The 14422-nt window shown below is 40.0% G+C and overlaps 1 pseudogene; it reads right to left on the bottom strand.

Moving 5' to 3' along the window:
* Nucleotides 1-12853: 12853 nt before the first annotated feature.
* LOC109388755 (tigger transposable element-derived protein 1-like) overlaps nucleotides 12854-14422 on the bottom strand; it is a 5748-nt pseudogene continuing 4179 nt past the window's right edge.

Below are 14422 nucleotides of genomic sequence, written 5' to 3'. Positions count from 1 at the left end.
TAATCGGTCTAATAAGCATCTATCTTTTCCCTCTGTGTTTTGTCCTTAACACCCTGAATAGTTTTTCAAACATGTACCATATTTGGACAGTCTCTATTTTCCCTTCTGTTAGCTGAAGTGCTATGCTACATGGCTGAACAACCTAGTTACAATTTTTGTCATCGAAGTCTGCTGCAATTGATGAGTCAAATTGTGTTTTTGAGAAGCTCTCCGTCGGTGAGGTTTCTAACAGCATCTGATTGATTTGTCCTTGAACTTTTTTACATGATGCAGTGATCTTCCTTACCTTTTCAAGATCCCTCTGAGTATATGTACCTCTTTATCTTATATCAGTTTCACACTGATCATACAACAGAAAAGCAATGCTCCAAGTACCTCTGGGACTTATACAGGTTCATGTTTAGTACTTGGTCTGAATTTGTAAATCTGGGAAAGAAGCTTTGTTAGTTTGTTTGTTTCTATGCTATAGGTAGGAAATGTTACTCTTAAGCTAATGAAAATGGTAGTAAACATACTCCAATTTTTGCATTGAGAGGAGTTTGAGCCCTTTCAAAATAAACTTTGTGGAAGTCATAGACTCAATTCAACCCAGTTTTTCTGTCTTTGCTCAAAATGTTTTTGAAATTCTCTTCAGAATCTAATATACATTTTTTTTGGACTATCTTCTGCAGTAACCAGTTTTTATCCTTTAATACTGAATTTTATTTTTGGAGAGAGCTAGAAGTTATTTAGAGCCCAATTAAAAAAATGTAGATAAACAAGCTAGGTTAAAAATATGTGAATATGTGCAATAAAGTGATATCCTTAAGTGACTGGTAAATTGGCCCTGAACACAATTCCAGTAGAGGAGTTCCAAGTTTTCAATGCTGTAGGGGCAATTAAAAGTTTTCTTCCCAAAAGGATTGAGAACTCTTTCACTAGAAGTATAAATGATAAAGAATTGTCAAAATGTACTCTTTTCTCTGTTATATCTTTAACAGGAATGATTTTTAAGCTAAAGAGATTATATCACAATGGAGGGATTTTGTCGGTGAATGCCATCTGGGGGCTTCCAGAGCCAATGAAATCACTTGCAGAGTTGCATACATTACTAATAAAATAATTCTGTTAATTTTCCTTTCTTTATTTAGTTTTTGAAAAATAGTGTGTTTGATTAGAAATAATTGACATTTGTGAGTAAATCCTGTAACTCACAGGGTTTTGAGCTAAATTAAGGCACCTTACTGAACTATTCAGCCTAAGTTTATTCAAATATAAAAATGGAATATTGATTTCTGATTTACAGTGTGGTTTGTAGATGAATGAGATAGCATATTTGAAGGTGAATGGCGAAGTTGAAAGAGAATAGATGAGCAACAGCTGTCTTTCCATCCTCCCTTTGTTTTTCTGCTCGCCCTTGGGCACACTGTCTATTTTAAATCTCAATTTAGCGTTTCTCCTAGAACAAAGGAAATGTATTGAAACCTCTAAGTTCATGATGGTTGAGCTGCCAGCTTCAAATTTATTCTCAAAACATGACTACTTTGGGGCCGGCCGAGTGGCTCAGTTGGTTAAGAGCTCGCTCAAGAGTGGGAGCGCTGAGCAACAGCGGTTCAATTCCCGCTGGAGCTGAGCTGCTGCTGAGCTGCCAACAGGTGGCGACAGGATGGCTCAGCTACAACAACAACAACAACAAACACATGACTACTTTAAGTCAAAGAAACGACAAAGAAAGGCCCCATTCCTGCTAACACCTTCTCTATGTAGCATATAGATGGATGATTGTAACATGGTGGGGCTATACACGGACCGGCTCCAAACTACTGGGCTGGGCTTCAGTCCTGTGATGTTTTAGGCACAGAAACTGTTTAGAAACAATTCCCCAACATGTAATCCCCTCTGTGGGGGGACCATGGAGAAAGCTAAGATCACTCTTTAGTGGGGTAACTGGAGGTAATGAGAGCAGTGGAACCAAAGAACAAAGAAGATGAGCTCTCTGTCCCCGTGGGCACCCTCTTGCTTCCCCACCAGGGTGTAAATGGGGGAGGGGAGCAGGGCTCCTTAGCTCTGAGTGTTAGAGGTTGGAGGCTGTGGGATGTGGGAGGGAGTGAAGCACTGGGGAAAAGGGAGTTTTGAAGTTTTGAAAATTCTGTCTACTCTTTTCAGGCTAGAGAAAATACTGGAAGATACTGTGGAGTAGTATTCGCATTGCATGAACGTGTCCCTTTGATGGGTTTTGCCTGGTCCAATCTCCAAAAATTATGGCCCTTCCTTAGTGATCCCCAGCTTCTACTTTTGAACTTCCTGATTTATTTTCAGCTGTTAGGGTAGCGGTGGGGAGTTGGAATGCTAGTTTAAATATGTATTTCACCGTTGATTCTTGAAGCTCTGGGGAAGGAAAAGATAAATCAGGAGCTGTTTTGGTTTGTCATTGTCATCATTGTCCTGTTCGTGCTTCAGTATTCTAGGTTGGTCAGCAGCACAGCTCCAGTCCTATGGGAGAAACTCTGAAGGTGCATATAGAGGGGGAAAAGTGGATGCAGAATTGGAATGGAGAAAAAAGGGAAAGCTGGGGATAAAGCAGGGGTCACGGTAACCTACCTCTAGTCTCTATTATAAACATTCTCTTTTTTCCATAGACTAATATCCTCGGACATTCCATTTTTTTAAGTCAAGAATGAAAATCTTTCTGCCCATTAAAATCATAAATAAAATTTTTCAGCGGCAGAAGCAAGTACACTTCTTAAAAAAAGAATCCTAGTACTCTTCTACTGATGAGGTTCCTAGAAGATGTTGAATAGTTCAAACGAGAACAGGTAACTGAAGCTCAGTAAAAAAAAAAAAAAAAAGAAGAAGAAGAAAAAAAAATTTCAGATGTCTGCTCCATAAACATTTGCCCTTCATAAACATTTACGTAATAAACACAAAGGAGAAATGTGCAGGAGATCCTGGAGTGAGACTCTGGAGTGGCTTTAATTATCATTACATACATATTTATAGCTGTAAATGTAGGTAGACCTTCCTAGAAAAAAATTTATTGGTTTCTTTGTGATCATTGGACTGTAATGGACGAACTACCCAACTTGATAGGGCATGTGGATTCCTGTCTTCAGTGGAGCAAGAATGAGATTCCTAGCTATCAGTGCACAGGTAGACAATTTTTGAGCCTCGTGATTTCCTGGTTGGGCCCTTCCATGTGCTCCCTGAGTCCGGCCTTGTGGCCAGACCTGTGGTGTTGTGTACCCTGGTTGTATGAGCGCTGGGGGTTTTTACACCCTCTGTGTCTGTAATGAAGGATCTCTCCAATGGGAGAGCTGGGCAGAATTGCTAATGTTTTATTCCTGCAGTCATCACAGGCTGTAAATCATCTTTGCAGGTCTTGGCTTCCCTGTCCATAGCCCACATGGCTGATGGTGTGAGGGAGGGGTACCTAGGAAGGGTAAGAGTAACTATTAACTATTTATATGAGATTTCTGAATCACAGCACACCTTGGGAGCTTCCTTCCATCTTCACAATTTTCAAAGTAGCATTTAAGCTGACTAGGATGCCAGTGCGTAACTCTCAATGCGTATTACTAAACAATATGGAAAATCCATATCCTGTTTCAGGGAGTGTTTTATGTCACAGGATTTTCTAATGGCTGCGCACAGTTCTGGTACAGGTTTTCCATTTTCCATAAAGCCCAGAATAACCAATAATACTTTCTTGCCTTTTAAATTTTTCTCAGTGAAATTCTAATGGCTGTTCAAATTTTCTTAACCATTGTGTAAGAGTTTAAGTGACAAACATGTTTGAGATTTTTCTTATGAGTATATTAGAGATTCAATTTCTTCTACCAAAAGCAACCATCATTCATAGATATATGCCATGTCTTATGCACCCATCCACCAAGGTGCGCAAGGCAGGAACCTAAGAGACACAACCCCCTACATCCAATCCAGAAGCAAGTAAGCAAGTCCTTTTTGTTCTGTATCTGTATCAGTCAAGTATCTCTTTTCTCTCTCCTCTCTCTTTCTCTCTCTCTCTCAACTATGGAGACCCAGTGAGGCTAAGGAGAAGGGCCCCAAGAAACCAAGCAAAGCAAAGAAGGACCCTCGAAACCCAGGTTAGGTGAAAAAGGACCCAGGAAGCCAGGAGAGCTGAGGACAGTTCCCCCCAAAACAGGTATAGACAAGGAAAAGGCCCCTAAGAAGGGCGGCCAGACCAAAGACCAAAACGCAAGACTTGGTGAGGCCAGAAAGTACCCTGACAGACAGACAAGGCCACGCAGGCCCCTCTTAGTGCCCACGGGTCAGTGGGAAGTCAAAGGTCAAAGGCAGAAGGAGCAGCCAAGATGCCAAGGCCCCTAGGAAACAAAAGCTGGGAGTCAGAGTTCAAAACTCAAGGGAGCTGCTTCCCCAGCCAAAAAGGAGGTGGGCAATGTGGTCCCTAAAGAGGCCGCTAACAGCCAAGAATGCCCCTCCTCCTAAGGGCAGGGGGTCCAAGACAGTGCCTGAACAATGAACCAGGAAGACAGAGGTCCCCCCAGAAGGCCTGGCATGCCCACCAAGGCCTCATCGTCCCAACTGTACAGTGAGAAGGCAGGACCTGAGAGTCAGAGGCACGGGCAGAGAAACTGAGATCCTGCTTGAGTCTTTATTACCAAAGAAACCATCACTCTGTTTATTTCATTGTAATGCATTTATCAATAAAGACTCCCCACTACACACACACACACACACACACACACACACACACACACACACACATACACACACATACATATACACTCCTCACTCCTCTTTTGGAGGCTGGCAAGTCCAAAATCTATAGGGTAGATTAGCAAGCTAGAAACTCAGGGAACATTTCTATGTTACAGTCTCAAGGCAGAATTCCTTCTTCTCTGGAAAACCTCAAATATTTTCTATGAAGGCCTTCAACTGGAAAACCTCAAATATTTGCTGTGAAGGCCTTCAACTGCAAGAAGCCCATACAGATTTAGGAGGTTAATCTGCTTAACTTAAATCAAGTAACTATTAATGTTAATCACATCCACCAATGCCTTTTCAGCAGCATCTAGACAAGTATTGGACCAAACAACTGGGCACCATAGCTAACCAAGTTGACACATAAAATTAACCATCACAATATGGAGACTGTCCCAAGTTCCTCCACTCCTTTTTATCGTTACTGCTACTATTCCTTAAGCCTCCAGCTCCCCTGACCTGGACAAATGCAATAGTCTGCCAGCTTCTCAGTCTCAGCCTAATCCAGTTTATGGTAACAAGAAATGCCCAAATCTTAGCGGCTTACAATGATAAGGTTTGTTTGTGGCTCACATGACATGTTGGCTCTGCTCTATGCACCTTCTTTACTCAGGGATCTAAGCTGGAGGAGAAGCCCCGATTTGGGACATGCTGCTCTCGTGGCTGAGGGAAAAGGGATAAAGGCAAAACTGCACAGTGGTTCTTAGAACTTCTGCTCTGACGTGGTTAGTTAGTTTACTCATACTCTCTTGCCTAAAACAAGTGATAAGGCCAGGCCTCATTCCAATGGGGCAAGATGTATATGCTTTCACGGGGAGGGCCAAAGAATATTTAGAAAATATAAGAAACTTACCACAACTTTCCTCCAATATACTACTCTCCACACTGTAATCAAAGATATTCTTAAAATAAAATTGAATTTTGTCAATCCTATGTTAAGAAAAAAAATTCCTTCAATGCTGTTTAGTCAGGATTCTCCAGCAAAACAGAACCAATAAGATCTGTGTGTGTTTGTGTGTAAAAGAAATTTATGTAAGGAATTGGCTCACAAGATAATGGAAGCTGTCCCAGTATCTGTAGGGTGAGTCAGCAAATGGAGACTCAGGAGAGCTGACGGTGTAATTCCTGTCCAAAGGCTGGTGGGCTCAAGACCCAGGAAGAACCAGTGTTTCAGTCAAGCCTGCAGGTAGGAATAAAAGCCAGTGCCCTACTTTGAAGGCAGTCAGGAAGGAGGAATCCCCTCTTACTTTGGGAAGGTTCTATTCAGACCTTCAACTGATTGGATGAGGACCACCCACATTAAGGAGAGCAACCCTCTGTACTCACTGCACTGATTTCACTATTAATCTCATCCAAAAACACCCTCACAGAAACATTCAGAATAACGTTTGACCAAACATCTGTGCACCCCATGTCATCGTCAAGTTGACAGAGAAACTGTGCCATGACAGATGCATTCTCATATTCCCAACATGCTGAAAATGAAATCCAAACTCCTCTCAAGTCACCTACTCGGTCCCACATGTCCTGGCCCTTTTTACTCTCCAGCCTCATCTCTGGCCAAATTCTCACTTGTTTGTTCTATTCTAATCACAGTGCCATCAGACTGTCGCTGAAACATGCCCATCGCTTTGCAGCTATATTATTTTTGTGCTCGCTAATCTCCCAGGCTGAGATCACTGTTCTCCCAGCCAGCCTTCGTTTCGCATAGGATGGTTGGATATTTCCCACTTTTCTGGTCTCAGTTTAAATGCCTACTCCTTGGAGATGTTTTTATGGATAATCCTATCAAATGGAGCAACACTTCCAACCCATTATCTCTGTTAAAGGATCTTGTTTACATTTTAATAATCATTTTTCATTATCTAAAATTATTTTATTTACTGTCTATCTCCTTTACTAGATTTAAGTGCCAAGAGGGTTATAAGCATACCTGTTTTCCTCCCCATAGCAAATCCAGCCCTAATACCGTTCATGGAACATTGTAGGCACTCCATAAATATATACTAAATAAATGAATAATTGCACAGGCTATGGAAACACAGAAATAACTAAGGACAGTTCATTAGTCCTAAATATGATTATAACTCAGTCAAAATGAAAGAATGTTTAAAAGAAATGAGAAATGATGCAAATGGGTACAGAGTTTCTTTCTGAGGTGATGAAAATAATTTTAATTGATAGTGGTGATGGTTGTACAAATCAGTTAATATACAATAAGTATTATATACTTTAAGGAGGAGAATTATATAGTATGTGAATTATATCTTAATAAAGCTATTAGAATGTACATACAAAAATTAAATAAAAAATAATTAAATACCTTTGAAGTTCTCCACGAAGATCTTTAAAAAGGATTGATTTAGTGCCAGGAGTCCTTGGGCTTTGCCTGATTATTTCTTCTCCAGTAATAATTCAGAGAAGTTGGATAGCTATCCTGTGGTAACCCAAAGATTTCTTTAATTCTGACTAATAATTTTGTGTGACTGATAGAAAGACTTATTTAACTTTTGATAGAGGCACCTAATTTCTGGGTTTTGTACTTAATGATTTATTTTGCACTGTGCTGGATTGGGTTAGAAATATTACAAAACTCATAGATGCCTCTGAATTATATTTATCCAACAAGCCATTGTCATACACAAATATTTTCTCCAAGCCTCAGTTTCCTCAGATATAAAATAACAATATCTCCCTTGCAAAGTGCTTAGCACAGATCTTGGCTCACAGAAAAGCTCAGTGATCTGTAGCTGTTCTCAGCCTAGAAGGTGAGATGAGAAGCCTTGGCAGGTGAGCCCAGTGTGAGGAAGGCTTATCTGGGAAACCTGGGAGGCTCCAGTCAGAGGACCAAAAGAAATCAAGGGAATTGGGTCACACATTTAGAAGGCCAAGACTTTAGAACCCAGGAGGACGGAAGAGAAAAGATAGTACAGACGTTTGAAAGGAACTGGGTTAGAATTCAAAATACGAGGACAGGGACAAAGGAATGAGGAGAAAAAGCCAGAGCTCTGTTAGAGGGCTAAGTTCAAGGTCATAGCAGAATCTCCAAGTCTAATTTTATAAGGAATCATTGGTCCAGGCTCCCTAAACCTTGTCAGATAAGAATCAGTTGGTCCAAGCGAAGCAGCCCCAGTGATGGAAAAGGGAGGCCTGTGGGCCAAGAGACAAGGCCATTCGTCATGGAGTAGATTCCAGGCTTTATTAGACACTCTGTGAATTAAAATAAGAAATTAATATTTAGGCGATAATACCTTGACTTTATACCATTTATATACTTCCTTATTATCTAAAGAATACTTTTCACCTATGTAAGTTGTACATCTTACAATAATTTAATAGATGTGAAAACTGAGGGTAAGGATTGTTTAATCATTAAATTCACCCAGGAAACTGGAGTGGGAACATTACATACATTACATAGGCCTTTTAATGTCCAGCCCAGAATTTTACCATTTCAAGTAGGGACCTACAATCAGTAAATGTTGAAAATGTATAACGCGTTCTCACCAGTTTTGCTTCCCCAGAAAATCTTTGTCTCTTTTGATTGGGTAGCTAATGTAGCCCCTGGAACTTTGGTCAGGGAAGCCCAGCCATAATTCTGGTCTGGACATCAGCAGCCAAACACGTTTTCCTAAATAAAATGCAGTCGGGTATCTTTTTCCTTAATCTTGTGAACCTGAGTTATCTTGGCTCTTCACATTTCATTTTTATTCCCACCTGTGAATTGATTCTGCTTTGCATTACATGATAGATTTGGTAACTGTCTTCATGTGAAATAATGTTACTTGTTACGCACAGATGGAGGAGGTAGCTTTAAATCAAATACAATTTGAAAAAACTAGATGACCTGATTCCCCTACTGTCCCACTCCTGTCACCTCCTCTGACCAGCCTGGATGCTGGTGAGGTGCTGCCGAGACCTTTGTGCAGCTACCAATGTCACCTGGGAAGGAAATATAATGAACCGTCGCCAGTCATTTACACAATCCTAAATCAGTTTATCAGAGTGGGAAAAATGCAAGCTCCTCCAAGCTTTCTTTTTCTCATTTTCAAAACAGAGACAATTATATAGAATTTGTATACTTGATGTGAGAAGGATGATAAAATGAGATAACCCATGAAAAGCACTTAGTACGGTGCCTGAAAAATAATAATAGCTCAGTTATTCTGCCAAGTTAATGAATAAGAAAAACTCAGGATATAATTAAACTCTTTTTGTTTTTGTCGCCCACTGCTGTTTCATAAAAAGTATTCATCACCAGTTTATAGCTGAAATTTCTCACAGTCTCCATGGAGTTTCTGTTCGTTTTTAGGTAACTGAGTCCTAAGGTCACTTTAAATTGCAGATATATTCTCATTCAGATATTAGGCCACTAGTCCCAGATCATAATCACAATTCTTAACTTCATATAATACCAAGCTCTTCCCAACCCTTGCTTCAGGCTGGAAGCGTCAATGGAAAATGTCATTGTGATAACACCTTCCTTTTTTTCCTGTTTTGCTCTGGTCCTCCTTCCCGTGGCTTGTCACTAGTTTCTGAGGCTTCCCGAGTTGGAGTTGATGGGGGCGGAGTGGCAAGGAACGGTCTTGCTTAAACTTGTTATAGACAGAACTGGGGCTCTTGGGGCTAATGGACAGCTGATCCTCTTGGGGTCACTTTCATGGGTTCTTAGAGCACCACATGGGCACTCTTTCCTGCAGCAATCTTGGCCCAGGTGAATGCATCTCTATTCTAGCACACAGTTGGTGCTCCTGATAGCTCCGGGAATCTGGCCTTCACTTTCAGGTTCTTTTATTCCTCTTCCCTTATGTAGTCATTTTGAATAGACCAATGATGGTGTTCCTCCAGCCTCTGAAAGCTTTTTCTTTGTTCCATGGGGATCCTTGAGCATCCATTGCCCCAGCACACTGGCATTGCAGGCTGTCTCAATACATGAGCCCCCTCTGACTCAACAACCAAAGCCATTAGGAAGAAAGAAATGAAGTCAGTGTTATCACAGTAGGGAGAAAATTAATCTTAAATTGTAACCTGTTCATGGCGCATGCAAGTAAGGGGCTGAGCTGGGGTTTGCCACAAAGCTAATCTGAGTCTAAAAACCTTCCATTGTACTTTTCCTGTAAATACATAGTCAGCGCTCAGTAAGTATATGCTGAATCCATATCTACAGCTAGGTATGCAAGTGATTTCAAGGAGCCCTGAGCAAAACAAGAAGGACCTACAAAATTAAGTCGCAAACGATTTTTCTCAATTATTTGAGAGAACCAATTACTGCTCAGCCAAACTGCAATTGCAAGGTTGTTTTTTTTTTTGAACATTAACTCAAATTACCCGTGATAATTTTTTTCCTCTTCTTTTTTCTTATCAAACCCTGAGCACTCATTAGCTATTTCAGAGTAAATACTCTGACTAAATGAAATACCAGTATTACATCCCAGCCACCTGACTCCTGGTAATAAAGCACCACCTAACTTGAGAATAGTCTCGTTAAATAAAATACAAGCTGTATTAAATGGCACAGCGTTGGCTCTGATTTAATTTTTTACTACCCAGTCAATGTACCATGCTAGTCACTGCTCATTTGAGTGAGAGTATTTTTAATCTGTGACTGTTTCTATTCAACTTGGCATTTGACCAAAATAGCTGGACAGTGGTGGAATGGTTTTGAGGTTTTATTTTTCCTTTTGCTCACTAAAACACTATCACTGGAAAAAGCATCTGAAGGGGATCTGTAGAGGTAGGCATGGCCTTTCATTGGTCTTCAAATTCCATTTTTGTGCCCACAAATAGGCCCGTCTCACATCCAATATCCCAGGGCTTCTGTGTGCTAAGAGGCTCACATCCTGGATAAAAATTGATGAAGTCAGGTAGCATTTTGACTCAGGAGCTGGAAATAGAGGTCATAAGAAACATGGTGCATTCAGCATTTTTTTATATGCAGGAATCTTTATTTTGTGACCGTAGCTAATAAACATGAAAAAAACGATGTGTCTTCAGGGAAAGCAGAACTGCAAATAACTCGGTTCTACTGATGAGCTCGGCCTAGTAAAATTCAATTTTTCTTTCTCATTTCTCCCCTCAAAGGGTTAATTCACCTTCAGAGATTGGTGTAGCTGGTGGAAAATGTTTGACAAATGTTTCAGCAAAAATTTTTTCAAAAGTACTTTCCAAATATTTTGAATTAAACATAATGAGTATAGAAAATATGCACACCTTTTCTAAATGCAACGGTGTCGTTTGGTAGCCTAGTTAGGATTCTTTCAGTTGCAAGTAATAGAGACACAACTGGAATGGGCTGAGGCCAAAAGAGGAAGGATTCCAGAGAGATATCCCGAAGTGTTTATGGACACCAAGCCAAGTGTGAAATGGAACCAGAAGGCATGAAGTCCACTGGGCTTCAGCGATGGGCCACAGGATTGGATCTCTTGTAGAAAGCTTAGGAACACTGCTTTCTGTGTCATTTGTCTTGGCACCTCCCCCATGAATGTATATTTGTCTTTCTTTGTGCTGCTCTCAAGCCCACATAGTGGAGCATAACTTTCAAAAAGTGTCAGTTTTTTGTATATCCCACTGAGGCACCCAGGGAGAGTCCTAGTCCCAAATTCCCAAGGTAGGGGTCATCTGGCTTGGTCTAAGTCAGGCACCCATTCCAGAAATAAACCGTAGCTGGGGTGACTGAGTCATACTACAAAATTACTGCTCAATTTTCAGATCGACGTTCTGGGATGGTTAAGGAAGCTCCCAAACATTGTGATGTATTTTCCTTGAAAAGTTTTGTGGGGTGGAGGAGTTTTGGGAAAACCCCAAATATGGACATCTTGTACTTTCTTTTCAGGCAGGGAATGCTAAACTGATGAAGTTTTACGAGTTATGAAGATAATCAAATGAATTAATGGGAGAATTAAATATATAGATCATTGCCACTAAATTAAAATGCAATCAGGATTTATTCGGGAAATAGCTAACATTACAGAAAAGTTAAATGTTGACTTTGAAATTTTCTGGCCTAAATTTGAAGTCTGACTCTACTATTAACTAGCAATGGAACTGGGCTGTGCCCAAGTTTTCTTATCTGTATAAAGGGAGTAATGGTATTTCCCATTTTGATGGGTTATTACGACATTAAAGTGTAAAGCGCTTTTAACAGTACTTGTAAAGTGCCTTTAACAGTACTTGTTGCATAGGAATATTCAAAAATGTCCATTTCTTTTGCTTTTTTTCTTTCATATTTTCAGCATGAGAAATTAGTTTCCACATTTTTTCCTACCCTACCAACTAACTGTAAAATAATACAAGGCTCAGTTTTCACTGCATAAACTTAGATCCAGTTATTTATGTAGTTGATAACAGGCTTTGGTTTTCTTTGGTAGGAGCTTAAATAATCACTCAAAGTCATAAACTCTTTGATAAAGCAAATAGCAAAGAATTGAGCAATAGCCAATAGTCAGGTTAGGTCTTGAATTCAATTTTAACTTTAAGACTCTAGATGAATCTATACGATACTCGGGCCCCTCTTTTACCCATCATATAAGAAAACAGATGCTGGTGAAAAATGTTGTGTCTCAAAATTGTAGTCACTTTATGCACACATAAAATCAAGAGGCCTGTATGGTAGGAAATAATAATATACCATTACTTTCAGCTTCATAGACATGTATATCTGCACGTAAGTTTCCAAGTGTTCATAGATTCATAAATATATTCTGGAACATGAATTTGGCACATATTTCTTATTTAGTGTTTATGTGTTTGTCCATCTGTTTCCTTATTGATGGATCATGGCAGAGAATCCATGTAGTCAAAAGGAAAGCCTATTTCTACTCCCAAATCTGTTTTCGCAAAACAACGGATTCATTTTCAAATGTTGTATTTGGTGATGGAAGGGCAACGGTGCGACAAGTTACACAGAAGAACAAATTCCATCCCTGGTTTTCCATCACTTTCTCTTTCATCCATATACAGGCATACCACTGCAATAAAGTGAAAATTGCAGTAAAGCGAGTCACACAAATTTTGGGGTTTTCAGTGCATTGTAAAATTATGTTTATACTATACTGTAGTCTATTAAGTGTGCAATAGTATTATGTCTAAAAAAACAATGGACATACCTTAACTAAAGAATACTTTCTTGCTAAAAATTGCTAACTATTATTTGAGACTTCAGTAGTATTTTTGCTGGTGGAGGGTCTTGACCCGATGTTCATGGCTGCTGACTGATTAGAGTGGTGGTTGTTGAAGGCTCGGGTGGCTGTGGCAACTTCTTAAAATAAGACAACAATGACGTTTGCCACATTGATTGCGTTTCACTTTCACACACAATTTCTCTGTAGTATTCAGTGTTGTTTGATAACATTTTACCTGCAGTAGAACTTCTTTCAAAATTGGAGTCAGTCCTCTAAAACCCTGCCACTGCTTTATTAGCTAAGTTTGTGTAATACTCTAAGTCACTGTTGTCACTTCAACAATTTTATAGCATCTTCACCAGGAGTAGATTCCATCTGAAGAAACTGCTTTCTTTGCTCACCAATAAGAAGCAATTCCTCATCCATTAAAGTTTTATCATGAGATTGCTGCAGTTCAGCCACATCTTCAGACTCCAATTCTAATTCTCGTTTTCTTGCTCTTTCCACCACACCTGCAGTTACTTCCTCCACTGAAGTCTTGAACCCCAAAGTCATCCTTGAGGGTAGGAATCAACTTCTTCCAAACTCCTATGAGTGTTGAACTCTTCTCATAAATAACAAATGTTCTTAATGGCATCTAGAACAGTGAATCCTTTCCATAAGGTTTTCAATTTACTTTGCCCAGATCCAGAAGAGGAATCGCTGCCTATGGGAGCTATAGCCTTACAAAGTGTATTTCTTAAATAATATGACTTGAAAGTTCAAATTACCACTTGATCCCTGGGCTGCAGAGTGGATGTTGTGTTAGCAGGCATGAAAACATTAATCTCATTGCACATCTCTATCAAGGCTCTTGGGTAACCAGGAGCATTACCAGTGAGCAGTCATACATATTTTGAAAGGAATCTTTTTTTTCTGAGCACTAGGTCTCAATGGTGGGCTTAAAATATTCAGTAAACCATGTTGTAAACAAATGTGCTGTCATCTAGGCTTTGTTGTTGCATTCATATAGCACAGGCAGGGTTGATTCAGCATAATTTTTAAGCACCCTAGGATTTTTTTTCCTTAGCCGAGCCATCCTGCCACCTGTTGGCAACTCAGTGGCAGCTCAGCTCCAGCCAGGAATCGAACTGGCGACCTTGTTGCTCCAAGCTCACACTCTTGAGCGAGCTCTTAACCAACTGAGCCACTCGGCTGGCCCTAGGCACCCTAGGATTTTTCAAATGGTAAATGAGCATTAGTTTCGACTTAAAGCCACCAGCTGCATCAGCCCCTAACAAGAAAGTCACCCTGTCCTTTGAAGCTTTGAAGCCAGGCATCGACTTCTTTCTAGCTATGAAAGTCTTAGATGGCACCTCCTTACAACATAAGCCTGTTTGTTATACAATGAAAATCTATTGTTTAGTGTAGCGACCTTTATCAATGATCTTAGCTAGATCTCCTGGATAACTTGTTTCAGCCTCTGTATTAGACTTGCTGCTTCACCTTGCACTTTTTTTACATTGTGGAGATGACTTATTTCCTTAAGCCTCATGTGCCAACCTCTCCTAGCTTCAAACTCTTCTTCTGCAGCTTCT

The sequence above is a fragment of the Hipposideros armiger genome, unplaced genomic scaffold (assembly GCF_001890085.2).
Source record: "Hipposideros armiger isolate ML-2016 unplaced genomic scaffold, ASM189008v1 scaffold_206, whole genome shotgun sequence".
NCBI lineage: Eukaryota > Metazoa > Chordata > Mammalia > Chiroptera > Hipposideridae > Hipposideros > Hipposideros armiger.
Note: the sequence above shows the minus strand (reverse complement) of the source record. Positions and strands in the feature narration are given on the sequence as shown.